The sequence below is a fragment of the Nipponia nippon genome, unplaced genomic scaffold, assembly GCF_047370975.1.
Source record: "Nipponia nippon isolate SJK-2023a ecotype South Korea unplaced genomic scaffold, ASM4737097v1 scaffold_5, whole genome shotgun sequence".
NCBI classification, from domain to species: Eukaryota; Metazoa; Chordata; class Aves; order Pelecaniformes; family Threskiornithidae; genus Nipponia; species Nipponia nippon.
The window spans coordinates 79648276-79663574 of NW_028262369.1; the positions used below are offsets into that span (position 1 = coordinate 79648276).

At 36.7% G+C, this 15299-nt stretch overlaps 1 protein-coding gene across 6 annotated transcripts in view; it reads left to right on the forward strand.

Moving 5' to 3' along the window:
- The window catches only part of LOC104009974 (sodium channel protein type 1 subunit alpha), a 104854-nt gene that overhangs the window by 14334 nt on the left and 75221 nt on the right, over positions 1 to 15299 (forward strand). The gene's annotated exons all lie outside the window — the stretch shown is intronic.

The window sequence follows — 15299 nt, forward strand, 5'->3', positions numbered from 1 at the left end:
AACACATTCCTATTTAATGGCAAACTAAATTGATTTTGTTTAGCAAATGATGGGCAAGACATATATAGGGTCTGAGAAAAGGAAAATATATCAAACATACTTAAAATCTGCTGCAAAATAGTATACTTTACTCCATAGCACTGTTTTCTGGGACCGGGGAGCTTTGTAGAACTGTATTTACTGACACACCTAGATGAGGAAGGCTTGCCAGATGTTATTCCAGGATGTTTCTGTCTCATTTGCTGTCTGTTTTTTGATAGGCAAATATAAAACTGCCTGCAACATTTTGTCGAAGCAGAATTTGCACCCACCTGGCCTATAAATGTGTGAGAAAATGTTGCAAAATATCTTTATTCTAATACAAAAGCCTATCTCCAGAGGTGCCTTTCCACCTCAGCCAGTCTGTGAGCCTGTGATTGTGTAATACAAAACCACATCCCAGGAGTGCAGGGTGGAGGATGTCAGTAGCCTATTCATCTGCAATAAGGAGCAACTAGGCACCAAAATACAAAAAATGAGATTAGAAATAGAAATAGAGATAAAATAGAAATTATAAAATATATATAATATATATAAAATATATAAAATTATAAAATATTTCTATTAATAGAAATATAAATAGAAAATTTGGAAATGCTAATGTAGATACAGTCTTGCATCCCCAGGTATGAGGATTATACTTGCTCTGAAGTGAAAACATTGTCATAGTTCATGAGTGGGACATATAGTAGACGGAAGTTTACAGCTTTATTGATATACATGTGCAATGAGATTAGAAAAAACTTAATTACTTTGAGTAACTTTTAAGTAGAATTCCAATTGAAGATTACTTTTATTCAAATAGTATTTTTGGTTTTTATTTTGGAATTATTTTTTGAAAATGTTTTTCTGCAACACTGGTAGCAGTGGCGCTACCATTTTGTTTCACACACAAACTTCAATCCAACCTAGAAAGAACCATTGTCTCCTTTGGTTTGCTGATAACCACGTTTGCTTAGGTTATCACTACAATGAGTTGAAAATGAGCAACAACTTCGAAGGGCGTACACATTTTTTTGTTTTTTGGTTTTGTTTTTTGTTTTTAAATCACTAATTGTTATATGTAATGCCAGTCCCAAGGATTCTTACAGTTTATGGGAGTTCTAGGGCTGCAGCCTGGTAAAAGAAATTCTCATATCTTTTAGACAGTATGTCTGGTAGTTTTGACTCTAGGTTACATGCTGCCTAGCTGCTGCACAGGCTGGCTGTGAGTCTGTCACTTGTGGGCATTGACCTCAGACTTGCCCTCTACTTTCCCCTCAAGACAGGTTTCTATACATCTGTGAAGTCTAAGCTGAGATTAATCCTGAACCAGCACTAAATAATTTTTAGTGGCTCTGCTGGGAGAAACAAAAATGCATACTGCTCAAGAGTAGAGAATGATAAATGATGAGCCATGCTAACAAGAGAAAGTGAAGTAGCTGATACAGTACCCCCTCTCTTATGTCTGCATGCCTAATTCTTAGATAATAGCTAGCTAGATTGAGTTTCATGGGGAAAAATAAAAAAAAAAAAAAAGCTGGGAAAATATGAATCAATTAATTTAAAGAAATGCAGGGGAGTAGCAAACATTCATTTTTTTGTTTTTAAAAGCTATTTCTCTGTTCTGAAACAGATCTGTCTTCAGTACATCAAGTACTATTTAACTGTCTAGTAGTAATAAGTGTTTTATGCAAAATTTTCTCTCCCTTTTTCTTTGACCTCTTTGCACATAACATTTCTATGGATGTCTCAGCAGTGACATTTATTTTTCAGGGTTATATGCTTTGTAGGGTTCTGAAATGCAGGAAACTGGTCGGTTCTGGCAATAGTTTTTTTTCTCTCCTGTGATTAAAGCAAGATTGACTATGATATAAGGCTGAAATTTCATAAGATAGGTGTAAGCTTATGTATTTAAGTCTATATTTAGGTGCTTAGGCAAAAAATACAATGTCTCAAAACAGAGTGACAAGAATTTCATATTGACTTTTGTGTGAATTCTTGATTGCTTAGCACTTTGGAAAAGGATGGCTTATGCCTTTAGCTGTCTGTTCAGATAAATTCCAGATATGAAATATGAGCCATTTGCTCTCTTTTATGTGAGAAAAGATTGTGAAGATGGCTAAATAATGGCTGTGGGTAGTGAAACTGTGATTAGCATTATTCTGAAGTCCACACAGTAAGCAATTTTCCCTTCTATTTAGATGTCTGCAGGTCTGTTTTTCTCTGTGTAATGCTTCTAATTCAGGTGGCTTTCCTGAAGCAGTAATTATTAACTGCTTTGGGGGATTAAAACAAGAATGATTTTTTTTTTTTTTGAGACATTGATGTGTTGTCTCAGTTAAAATACCGTATTGCAGTGTTGTAGGGCATATTTTTTACTGCTGGAAGTTTCAGTAACTTTGTTCTTAAAAACCTCCTGCTTTCTGGCTCTGTTGGTCTCTAGTTCTGAATGCAACCTCCTTCATATTACCCCTCTAAAGTACATAATTTTGAACTTTAACACCTCTTATATTCCAGATTCTTACCTGCAAATTGTTCTATTTTGGTTTGTGTCCAACATTACCTGTTGCCTTGCATACCTATGGATATTTTTGTATGCCTATAATAGGCAGGCATTCATATATGGAATCTAGGACCCCTAGCTGTATGTGCTATTCAAACACAGAGAGAAAAGGAGTCACTGCCCCAACCAGCATACAATCTAAGTATAAGGAAAAATGCTCAGATGGTGCAGAGAGAAAGAAGACCTTTAAGGTGAAGGAGTAGCTTCGGTAGCTGAGCTACCACTGAAGAGTTTTGAAAGGTATCTTGAAAAAGAAGAGGTTAAAAGGAGGATAATGAGGGAGCTTTGCAGATATTTGTGTCTCCTAAATGTGACTGGGAATTGTCTTCGAAAGAACAATGTTAATGCAAATTGAAAATTTCAACAATGGAGTTAACATCTACAAAATGGAATTTCAGATAACGAAGAAAGGCTGCAAAGGCCCTCTGAGAGGAAACCAGTCATCTATTTTCTGAGAACTTATACAGCAGGATAACATAGCCTAAGCAACTAGTTAGAAAAACACCCTTGATGTGGGCAGGTTTTGTTTGATAAGGCCAGAGAAACTTTCTTGTTTCTTTGTAAGCATGATGGAAAACAGACACTCTTTGACAGTAATAGCCTTGTGGATGGCTAAGACTGTATCTTAGATATGGATGAGGAGGGGGGGAAAGTAGAGTAAGATTTAGACATAGTCTGGCTCCAAAACTTAGATGAGGACATTTGACACATGTAAGTGTCAGAGTTATCATGACTACTAGTAGCACAGACACCACTAACCCCAGCAGCCCTTAGGCTTGGTTGCTAGCTTCTCATGTGCCAAGCTGCTGTGTTAAGCACTCATAGACTGGGATGAATCACTCCACCTAGAAACTGAAAACGCTTACACCAGCAATGGCAGTGGAAGGAAGTCTGAAATAATTAAAACTTAGGTCAATTGGACCGCATATAGGATAAATAGGATGTTTCTGAAGGGAGCTTGGAGACCAAAATAGCTACAGCCATCCATTCTGTCTGCTTTCAGCAAGGCCCACGTGGTTTCAATAGCTCTGATGCTATTCTGAAAAGGTAATCTTCAAAGGTGTGTAAACCCATTTACCTGCAGTGTGAACACATCTTGGCTGTCTGCTATTCAGGGCACAAGAACAAAAATAACTCGAGAGAGACATCTTCCTAGAAAAGCTCAGCTATCTGCTGCTTCAAACTTGGAGATCTGCAAGCAACCCACCTCCCAAATCCAGAAAGACTTCTTATAAGAGACAGTACAGAGAGGTGCATATTGCCTCAGGAGCAGCTTGTGACAGAATGAAGTTCTGGCTGCACGCTGTCAAATATAGTACAGATGTAGCCTGAGAAAAATAAGTAGTAAAATTAAACATAATCTTAAAATTTCATAATGCTGCTGATAAACCTATATGCTCATATTTCAAAATCTTAAGATTTGATACTGTAATATATCACACATTTTCACTGAGGTCCTTTCTTCTTAGGGGGCATAGTCACTAAGGGGACAGGCTGTGTAAGGTACCTATTCACAGTCTTATGCTTTGGCCATCTGTTATGTATCAGATCGTTGTGTTCTCACTGAAAACATGCCTCTTGCTCTACACTCTCATCTGTCTTTAGCTGTCTTTTACAGTGGTAACAGTTTTCATCTTGACCTTTTTTGGTTTTGGAATATTTTGGATACATTCACATCTCCCTACTTGCTGGCTTGCTCCAAGCTTCTCCAGTAGTTCACCCAAGAACTCCCTCATCACCCAGCCCAGCAGAAAGCCTAACTTCACTACCACATACCTAAAAAACCCAGTCACGATCCTATCGAGACCAAAACACTCCCCATGTAGCACTCAGCTTACAGCAAGCCCAGCTGCCTAGGAGCGCTGGAGAGGATGTGCAGGGAGGAAGCACACTTGCATCTCACTCCCTAGGACTCGTTTACTTAAGGACAATGTTAAGTTCAAGTCTTCCATGGGCTTGACAGAAAGCTGAAAAGATTTCATGGAGGAAAAAAAGTTTGAGCAAGAAAAGTAAGAAGAGAGGAAGGGAGATCAAAAATTTTGATGAAATTTTCATACCCTTTTTTATTACTTTCCCCAGGATAAATCCCTGTCCCCATCCTCAACCTTTCTCCCTTTGAGAATCGCTGTTCTATAGCAAATATTTCCAATGACATTATATGTTGTATGACATTGTATGTCATAATGTAAAAAGCATTTTACTGTCAAACAAGTTAAAGTATGAGTAATAATTTGCACGATAAGTAACAAAAGAGGACCTCCATCATAATGAATTTATAAACATTCTACAAAATTTTTAATAAGTAATTATTGAATGATGGATGATATGTATATTTACATGATTTGCAGTTGTACTTTTATTAATTTATTAATACAAATCTCTCTCACTTGTATTTTTTTATGCATTAGTCCTACAGCACTGAAATATGAAAATAAGTTCAGAAAAAGAAACTGCATCTTTTTAGCACATACGAAAGTCAGCTGGTAAAATTCCAGTATGTAAAAAAAAAAAAAAAAAAAACTAAAGGGAAGTATTCCTCCAGGTTAATGTGCCTCTACTTTAAGGTAGAGGTAAAAGAGTTGAAGTTGAAATTACATTTTTACCTAGCACAAATCAGAATTCTTCTTCAAGATATAAATCAAATATATCAATTAGGTAATAAAACTTACCTGCATGAATGAAGTCAACAGCATGTTTTGAGAACAGCTTCACTAGGATCAAGAGTTCATCTGTTACATTACAAACATACATCCTGATTCAATTTTAAATCATAGAGAAAACCAAGAATTTTAAGAGTGATGAATATGGAAAACTGGATAAAGAGGCATAACAAACCAACTCCTACTCAAAATTGCTAAGCCCTGAAAATATCTGTACTTTTCATAGGTTTTTTCCTCAAAAACACATTAAGTTTGATATCATTTCCACTTACAAATATTAAGTCCTCAATTTGTTCTTGCCTCATAATCAATGTAACACAATCACTTCTAAGCTTCTTAATTGTGCATGACTTAAACGTCTTTCCATTCCTTAGAGCCATGACTTACACATTGCATCGATCTCTTCTCTGACAATATGTTCATTGTTCACATACTAAAGACTTGCTTCTCATAACTGGATATTCTTATCTTTATGTAGGCCACTTATTTCCATTGAGGTGCCCTCTCAAGCGCATTGACAAACGGTTTTAAAAAATGAAGTTTCCTACTTTGGCTTCTCACTGTATGCTTGTTTATACAAATGCACCTAGGTTGTATATATGACGCCTGCAGAAACATTATTCAGCTCTCAGAGTCTGGTACGAAATGGTGCCCTGTCTTCAGAGGCATTGATCAGACAAGAAGAGTGACGTGCTGAGGAATGCCTCACTGCCTTGTTTCTCAGCTGAGTGTATTGTAAATCGATACCTGACTCTGGGAGTTTGAGTGGTTGAAGCTTTCTCTCATCTAGTAGGGCTAGAATTAGCTTTCACGCTATTAGCAGAGTAAAGAGTTATGGGACAACAATGACTAATCTTATCATTTATCTTCAAACTATTTAAGATATTGCCCTGGACACCCAATGCCAAAATACCAGAAGACATTCTAACTTACTACTATAAACTAAAAATTACTATTCAGAAAAAACATTCCAAAACACTTTAACCACTGTTACAACATTAAAAATGACAATTTAGAACATCAAGAAGCAGTTCCAATCACAAACGTAAGAGTACTTTCAGTCATTAAAAAGACAAATGTGTGGTTTTGAATGAGAAGAATAGCTGAAAGTATTTTAATCACCAATCAAAAATCCTTTAAAATGGGTAAACTGTTATTTCCCCAGCAGAAAAGCTGAGGCTGAAAGAGATGTGGTTTGCCATTAGTCAGATCTGCTATTATTTACTGTGGTCTTCACTATACCATGTTGCTTCTCCTATTTGAGTTCTCAGCTTACAGGTGGATCCACATGAACAGATTCACATGATACAGACCTTGTAACTTATCAGTTTCAATTCAAGATAGAATGCAAGGTAGAAACCTTTAAAATTATTGAATATTTTATTACTTCATTAGCTTCATTAACATAGTTTAACTGCACATTTGATGTGCACTGAATGATATCCATAGGAACTGCAGATCTCAAACTTCTTTCCTTTTAATATTTCTGTACCCATATTTGAGAATGCTTTCTTTGCAAAATAATCACTAAATGTGCACTACAATTATATTTTTAACCTCATAGCTCAGTACTATATTTCATAAAGTAAATGTCACTTGCTTTTTAGTAGATGATTTGGTCTTCAGGAAAGTACCAGAAGTGGCTCAGAATTTGAATGACTGAGTGTGTTGCTGCAAAATGTTACCATTTATGCCATTTTAAAGTATATAGCTATATTTCAGAAATTTCTGATTAATGGTTTTCTGTTTCTAAATATCACATGGTATCCAGTGATATTCCCTTAGTTCTGCTATTTTTTAACTTTGTTGTCACCTGCAATATACAGTTTGTCTGTTTTCTCAGTACACTTAATAGCATTAAGTTCATAAATTTTTAAGTGTTCTGGGCTGCTAAACATTTACAGTCTCTCCACATAATATATTCTTATTTATTTTAAAGAAGAACATTTCTCTAATTTTTCTTCTTGACCAAATACAGGATTAAAAAAAACCCAGAAAACTCCCAAATCCCAACACCACTAGATTTCATAGCCTATAATTTTATCACGTCTAGCTTTTGACTGGATTATTTATTATATTTTTATATTCCTATATTTTCAAAAATCAAATTAACATCCTGAACATTAGTTGTAGGGTTAGAATATAAAATATTAAATGACTAGAAACTCACCAGCACCTCAAAAGAAAAAAAAAAAAAGGTGAAACCTTTGCTTTTAAATAGAAGTCAGTGTGGCTAACAAGCGTCATTCAGTGGCTTCCAAACCACTGCTTCTGCAGAAATACTAATTCCCAGTCTCTGCCTTTCTCTGCACATCTGAAGCTTTTTACAATAAGGCATTGCTTAGGGTGTCATAGAGGCAGAAGATGCTGTTGCTGCTGCTTGTAGTTAACCATTTAATAGCAAAAACTATTTCATTGCTTCTAGGAATTTTCAAGATTATTTTTTCCCCTTTATGCAACTGAAAATATAATGTAGGACCTTTTTAGATCTCAAAACAAGCTAAACACTGGGGGAAATAAATGAGAATAAAAACCCTGCTGGAATAAATTTTTAGAAATGAGTAGGGAATCTTTTCTACACAAAGCCCAGTTCAGCTGGATCTCTTAAATACTGTGATCACTTAGAATTATGCATTACAGCTTGTTATTCTGAGATACTTCCTTCTTTTTATGCCTAAACCCTTATAATTACAAATATTATGTTTTAATTCATGCTTTGTGGGCTAAGACGTTCCATGTCTATACAAAACGCTTTTACAAGTTATGAAGTATCTATGTGAAACTCTAGGTGGAAGCTAGTGCTCAGCAAGACTAGCGAACTGAATTCAGGCTTCTTGCAAATGCCTAGACATCCTCTAGGAGTGAATGTAGGACCTTACCTCTGCCCAGCATCAGCTGTGTGGAGGATCTCAAGGGCAGATATGGATGGATGGGGTAGGTAAATATGTCTGCGTTCCATCTACACAGAAGTCAACACACCTTTTAATGTCATCTAGATTTAACATATTTTTAGCAATTTTCTGTGGGCTTGCCAGCTGGGTCACCCCACAGCCAGCTTCCAGGCTACTCCACAGGGAAACAGTGCAAGCAGAAAGTAAATCGGACCTTTAGCCTTGGTCATAGCATCGCTTCAGTAAAACAATTGAGATGTAATCACATGACATGTTTGTGAATGGGAGCTGATCAAGAAAACTCATTCTGCTAAGTGGTATGATAACTAAACACCAAATTAGTGGATGGATTTTGATAAGCTGATGGGGATGACCAGGTGGTCTCCTGATGCAGGAGGTGGGAGTAGTAAAAGCAAGAGGTTCTCTTTGAGCATTTTGAGAGAAGCCTTGTGTGAGAGACAGCTTAAATGACTCAGACCAAACCCCAAAGCTTAAGCTAAGAATTACTAGGAAATTCAGAGAAGTAGTAATGGAGGAGTGTTTTAGTACTTTTTACTTTTGGTTTTATGTCTTTTACTCTGTTCAGAGTAAAGCATAACTCTATCAAGGACTTCTACAAAGTCACTGTGTTGCTTGCTTCAAATGCTGCTTTTCTGAATCACATGCTTCAGCTGCTGCTTTTCTAAGTGGTGAGCTGCACACCATTGTCAGAAGTATGAGCTTTGGGATGAATCTGTTGAGACACGATGAGTGTGGGAATACGCACTGGTGCTGGGATTTTGGGATGGCTGCTGAACCGTAAGTGCTATTTGTAGGAAAAGTAGTCTTTGCCTAAGAGATGTGCTAGAGAGACTTATCAAGCCAATGTGTAACCTACGGGGGGTACCTCACCTCAATTGCAAAAGAAGGCAGAGACACGGAAACTAGCTCTAATGTGCTTGCTTGCTTGATTACTAGCAGCAATAATTCTTGGATGTTGGTGCAAATTACTTTATCTAATACTCGATAGACTAAATTAACTGTGCAACTATACTACCTCTAGGCCACAAGGTGTCAGGGTTTGAGTACTGTCAGGTCTCAAGACTACCATCATGTATAGCCATGCCTGGACACAAGATTGAAACATAATGGCCTCATGAATGTCCACTTAATGAGAACTTTCCAAAATGACATTGGACTAACATTGTGAATTCAAATTTTGTGGAAAATCAGTTCAAAACTAATCAGGAAATAAGTGAGAGTTGTTTATTTGGGTTTTTTTTTTTTTTTTGACCAGGTCTGTGTTTTGGAAGAAGTTTCTTTACAGCAGTGATGTGACTTTTTCATTCATTGTAAGAAATTTTGAGACCTACCTGTATATATAAAATAGTTTATGAAGTTAAATAAAGCTCTGTTTGCAAGAAGAGACACTAATTATGCTACTGTAAAGAGAAATTGTTAATCAGTTAGTAATAAGCCACATTATTATTAGCAAATTATTAATACATTGAAAGCAACCTTCTAACAAATAGCAGAATCCTCTTACTGTTGATAAAATGATTGCTCATTTATGAGTTCAGAATCACAAAACTGCAGAGGGACATGTGGGGAGAACTGTAGATATGTGGCCTTAGCAGGATCAGAAGTGGCCAATAAAAAAGGATACATTGCATTGCTCACATAAACAGCAATGAGAATGCCATGTGTTTACAGGCATGTGTTATATGTTACATGACTTTAGCATACAGCACACAAATTATTTTGACAAACACTTGCTTCACATGTAGCCCATGTATTTGTTGCATCTCACAGAACCTAAGACAGTCAGAATGCTGCAGGAGGGGATGATGAACATAGGAGCTATACAGAAGTCATGCAGTGGCGATAGCAGTTCCTAGGCTGCAGAGTTGGTTTGTGGTTTGAGCATCTCCCATTCCTTGAGCACTCCCTCCTTTCAAAGACAATTTGTGAGATGGATTGCTCACTTTGGGTGCTGCACTGCACTGACTTAGCATATAACACCCTGCTTCTAAAACAGAGCAGTGGGGCTGTTACTGCCTCCTCTCTGCACCATGCACAAGCATGTGCTGAAGCATGCCTTGAGTGCACAGTGGGTGAAAGCAAGGGGATAAAGTATGAAAACTTATTTCTAATATTTAATTGGAGAAAGCTGAAACTCAACTCTTCTGCCCTTCGTATGGTGTCTGGGTTTCCTGTGCAGTACAAAAAGTATTTACAAGCTTCTACAGTTTTGGGTTTTTTTATCACTTCATAGCAGTCCCACCATTTTACTTGCAAACCAGCAATTCTTTTTGTTTCCTTAATTACAGTTGATTTTTTCCCATTATCTTGTGTGTTAAATATGTTCCTGTTGTCCCCACATCCGCTTCCTCGACTCAGGGGAACCTCAAGAGTGAAATCAGTGCTTGCTGTTCACCAGAATGTTGTTAATGGGGTTAAGCAACCCACAAAAGTCATAATTTAGTAACTTTTTTGAGTACGGAGATCTCTCTGAGTTTGTTAGCTCTGCAGATTTGACATCATTCCAGGGTATGGAGCAATCTGTTTTCTATCAGCTTTTATTTCTTGTTTCTCAAGTGTGGTAATATGCCAAAACCAGAACTTAAATCTTGTCTTAAATTAAATTTTACCTTAATGTAAAATGAATCAGTGGCATTACATAATTTACACTGCATAGCCTACATTGCTTTGTTTATTTTTTTAACCAAAGAAAGGTGCCATTATGTTTGCTAAGGCAAATAGAAACATGTTTTAGACATTGCTTGAGAAAATTAATATTGAATTATTAATATAGAATGCCAATAGAAAGGGTCCCTGCTCTGATGAAATGAAAGAAAGCAGAAAGATTGCTACTCTGTACTGCAGTCATTTGCTGCACAAGATACACTGCAGAAACACAGTAAGCATGGAATTCATTCAGCTTGGTAGCAATCCAGTAGTTCTAACCTATTAAATATATTTGCTCAGATGGAGTAGAAATGCAGATGCATTGTGACTTGTCCCATTAAAATATTTTTTTCTTTCTATAGAACGGCATAACTAAATTTGTTTTTTTCAGCTTTCTAAAGCCGAAGTGACTTGGTTGCAGTTAATGGAATTAAGCTAGCAAAGCAGTAAGCAGAAACAAGCCAGCTATTTTTAATCTAAAGCAAAGCATAATAGCTATATTTTGGTTTAGAGATACATTACTTAAATTTAAAAATATAATGAGAATAGCAATATCAACAACGGATACATATATATATATATACATATATAACTAGTAGTGATGAATAAAATACTGTGTCCACATCATGTGATCTTCTGATTTACTCTAACCAAGAAACAAGGATAGAACTAAGAATCTAGGTGTTAGGGGGAAAAAAGGCTGTAGCTACACAAACGTCTGCTTTGACTGCAGTGGACAACAGTTCCTAGTACAGATAGCTCGCAGGGAGCATTCTTGTTTTCCTGACATGGGGGTTTTTCTCAGTTATTTTGTTTGGAGAGGGTTGACTTGTTTTATTTTGTTTTATTTTGTTTTATTTTTCAAAACTGAGGCTTTTATTTTCTTCCTGAATGGAAGAAATTAATTGGGAGTGAAAACTATAACTAAACCCTCTTTTCCCAAAGGTATTCCTAAATTTTTTCTTCACAGCTATGAATACACCTCCGGCGATTTTCAACGGACTCTTCTCAAGTGAATTTGTTAGATATAGTAGAGAAATAGCTCTAGGAGCAGGGATCAGAAGCCACGATTGCCTTCCCAAATGAAGGCTTACCATTAAGATGCCAAGTTCATGTTTTCTTATGGGCTTTCTTTCTATCCCATTAATCTTGAATTCATTCCTGCATAGTGATGGCAGAGCACTGCAAAGAGAGATCAGATGGTCTGTTGCCTGTGGTAGTGTAAGAGTTTTGCTGATTGATGGAAAATGTGGCTTTGAATTCCCTGGAGCTGATGAGGGAGTTAAGCATAGATACTCATGTAATGAGATGTAAGCTAAGCAATTATACAACAGCGTGGATATCATAGACATTAGCTGTGTTTCCTTTCTCTGCCTGTTCTGCTTTCTGGCTGTTGGGCAGCCTAGACTGCCTTCTTAAATCACATAGCTACCCGTGGCTGTTTGCAACTCTGTGGCAAACTAAATAGTCATCCTCTCTCCTCGTCTCTCCCCTTCTGTGACTCTTTCCCTGTGCCAATAACCTTACTTGTGTATCAGCTTAGGTAATGGAAATATCTAGCTGCAAAGCAGAGACTTTCCCTTGAGCTAGTATACGGTATTTGATTGCTTCCAGTATTTCAGAGAATTCATTTATAGCTCAGTGCGTATGTGTGTACCCTATTCTGATGTCTGCAGTATTAATGTAACTACTCTTTATTTAAAATTAATATGCCTTAAATAAATATAGTTAGCCAAGTCCAAGTAATCTAATGCAAGCAAGTCCTTGTGCCCAGATCTGTGTTATCCATGCCAAGAAGGAACACCAAGAAGATGGTGAAAAAAGATAAGGGAGAATCCTATTATCAGTCTGGTAATATGCATGTTTCCCTTATAAAGCTGTTCATGAGAATTAAATTTAATTTTATATATGAGCTACAGGGAGTCATAAAAAGTTGCATAGTCCTGATATTCTCATCTGATTTCTGTCTTTCTGCCAAGTGTGTTGCTTTGGATACCCTACCTACCTTTGCTACCTGTAGTAACTCTAAAATAGGGATAAACAGGCCAGATACAGGCTCGGTTCTGTGAAGAAAGGAACAAGGGTTTCTCCTTAGCTAAGGCCTCACATACAAAACTGCAGTAGTTGCCCATACCTTCCTTCCTCTCCTCCCACAAATCCACACTTTGAGGAAGGTAATTTATATTTATTCCGTATTCTGAAGACAAGAATCATAATGAGTAATTGATAAATCAAAAATAATGAGAGACTGTGCCACTATACAATGAGAAGTAATATAACATAGAGGTTTGGGCTCTGTGAGTTTACATGTAGATTCACTGCTTTATCTTTATTCTGTAGTAGCTGTGGTCTATTAGTTGACGTTCCCTGTGCATATCACTGATAACCTCGCTAATACCTAGTTAGTCTCTCTATAAAAATGAAGTTACCAATGTTACATCATTGCACCTAGAGCACTTCAAATAATTAATGCTACTGTTTGCCACTCTGATGCTTCTTCAAAATAGTAAGATGCATGATTTTTAATAGAACTGATTTGTTAGTTTATGCCAAAAGCAAAAACATAATGTGTGTCACAGGGCAAGGTCAAAGTGAAGGGCAAAGGTTAAATTCTGCTTACTCTAGCAGAATTATCTTGCCTGAGTTTTCCCTCAGCAATCAGTTTCACAGTGGTGGAAAGTACAAGGAAACAGCAGTCTGTACAGAGATTTAAGGATGCCTTCCTGAAATTCAAAGGGAGATTAACCAGGCAGTGAAAAGTGTCCTGTTTCATGTGCTAATTTCTTAATATTTGATTTGATTTAGTGTCATTTTTATTTTCTATTAATGGTGAGAGATGACTTATTTCTTACATCACCAAGTGTAACAAATCATATTTTGTGATGTATATAATGAAGAGCCCTGTGAGTCATTAATTCTGCAAGTAGCAGGGCAAAAGAATGTGCAGTGTATTTGCTGAAAGATTCACATGCATTCCCTTTTGCACTCATCTTTCTTTCCACTTCATCTTGGATGCACATTCACATCCAGCAAACCAGAGCTGCACTATCTCAAATTGTATCATGTAGCAGTGTACAAATCTAGTCTCAATAGCCTTTCACCAAATTCAGAAACTGAAGAATATAACAAAAAAAGTGGGGCAGGGGAGGCATAAGTATTAATTCACTACTATTTCCAATGTATGCAAAGTTTTACCTACGAAAGTAAAGAACATAAATTATTGTCTAGTTATTCCCTAGAGCATATTCTGTAGTTCATGCCTGTCACGTGTTTATCAGTGTGTGACATGACTAGGCCAACAGAAGAGCAAAAATACCATTCTGGCCTATTCATTTTGTCTGTACATTAGAAACACATGTTCACATCACTTAGCACCTGCGGTGTTAACCATAGAAGAAACTGAACATCTATGTAGTATGTTCTAGAAAACATGACACATTGCTATATGGTAAATCTGAGAAGCTATAGCTTTTTTATGTTAATCATATTGCTATGCTAATTGAGTAAAATTAAATGCTGGCTAATATTAAAAGTTATATTGCTGAGACTCTTAGCACCTGAAGGAGGGAGGGCAGGAAAAGGCAAGAGGGAGAGGCAGGAAAAAGATTGTTTTTTAGAGATCAGGTTTGATTTCAGCATTCGGATATAAAGGTGATCATGGAAGGCTTTATATAGGTGTTTATGCAGGTGAAAGTATAAAGCTGAACCAGACCTGTTGTACCACAAACATTGTTGGAACTGGTCTGTTACAATCAAATTTCTAACACATAGGGTCCATTGGAACGTCAACATCTCAACATTCATTATATTCTGTGGCAAATGGAAGTTAATTTTAATTCATGGGTGTTGTCACAGAAGATCAAACTTTAAAGCATGTTACAGTTTTAGATTTAAGCGTATGGATAATATAAAGAAATTAGCTTGCTAAAGTTTAGGTATTTGCAGTACTGTAGTTCTACATGCATGCTAAGGTCCTCCTGACCAAACTCTCCAGAAAACCTTGTCACTAGTTGTTATGAAAGCATGAAGAATATGAAAGCTAACAGTAAACCAGATGCTTATCAGGTTAGGAAATAATCTTCTTGTTCAAACCTGTCTTTTTTTCAGAGAGTTATGTATCATCTAATTGACTTCTTCAAAGGCTAGTGTGCAACTGGTTTGGAATCACTGCTAGACAAGGCACCATCTCTCCATCTATTTGCCAACATGTCCCTTTATTTTGCCTAGAAAATTTATTTAGGTGAAATTTGAAGACTCTAGAAATTTGCAGAAACTCTGTGGGTATTTGACAGCCTGAGTTTTTCTCTAAGTATGTGTAGATCTACAACTACGCAAGGTGTACAGTAGATCACATCCGTCAGGGAAGTGCCGAACCAAATGCATGTGTATTGCCCAGATGGTCAGTGCATGCATAGCTAATCCAGCATAGTTCTGGATGCTTCAGACTTAATATGCATGAGAAGATCAACTATGCATTGTGCAATTACACAGATGCAG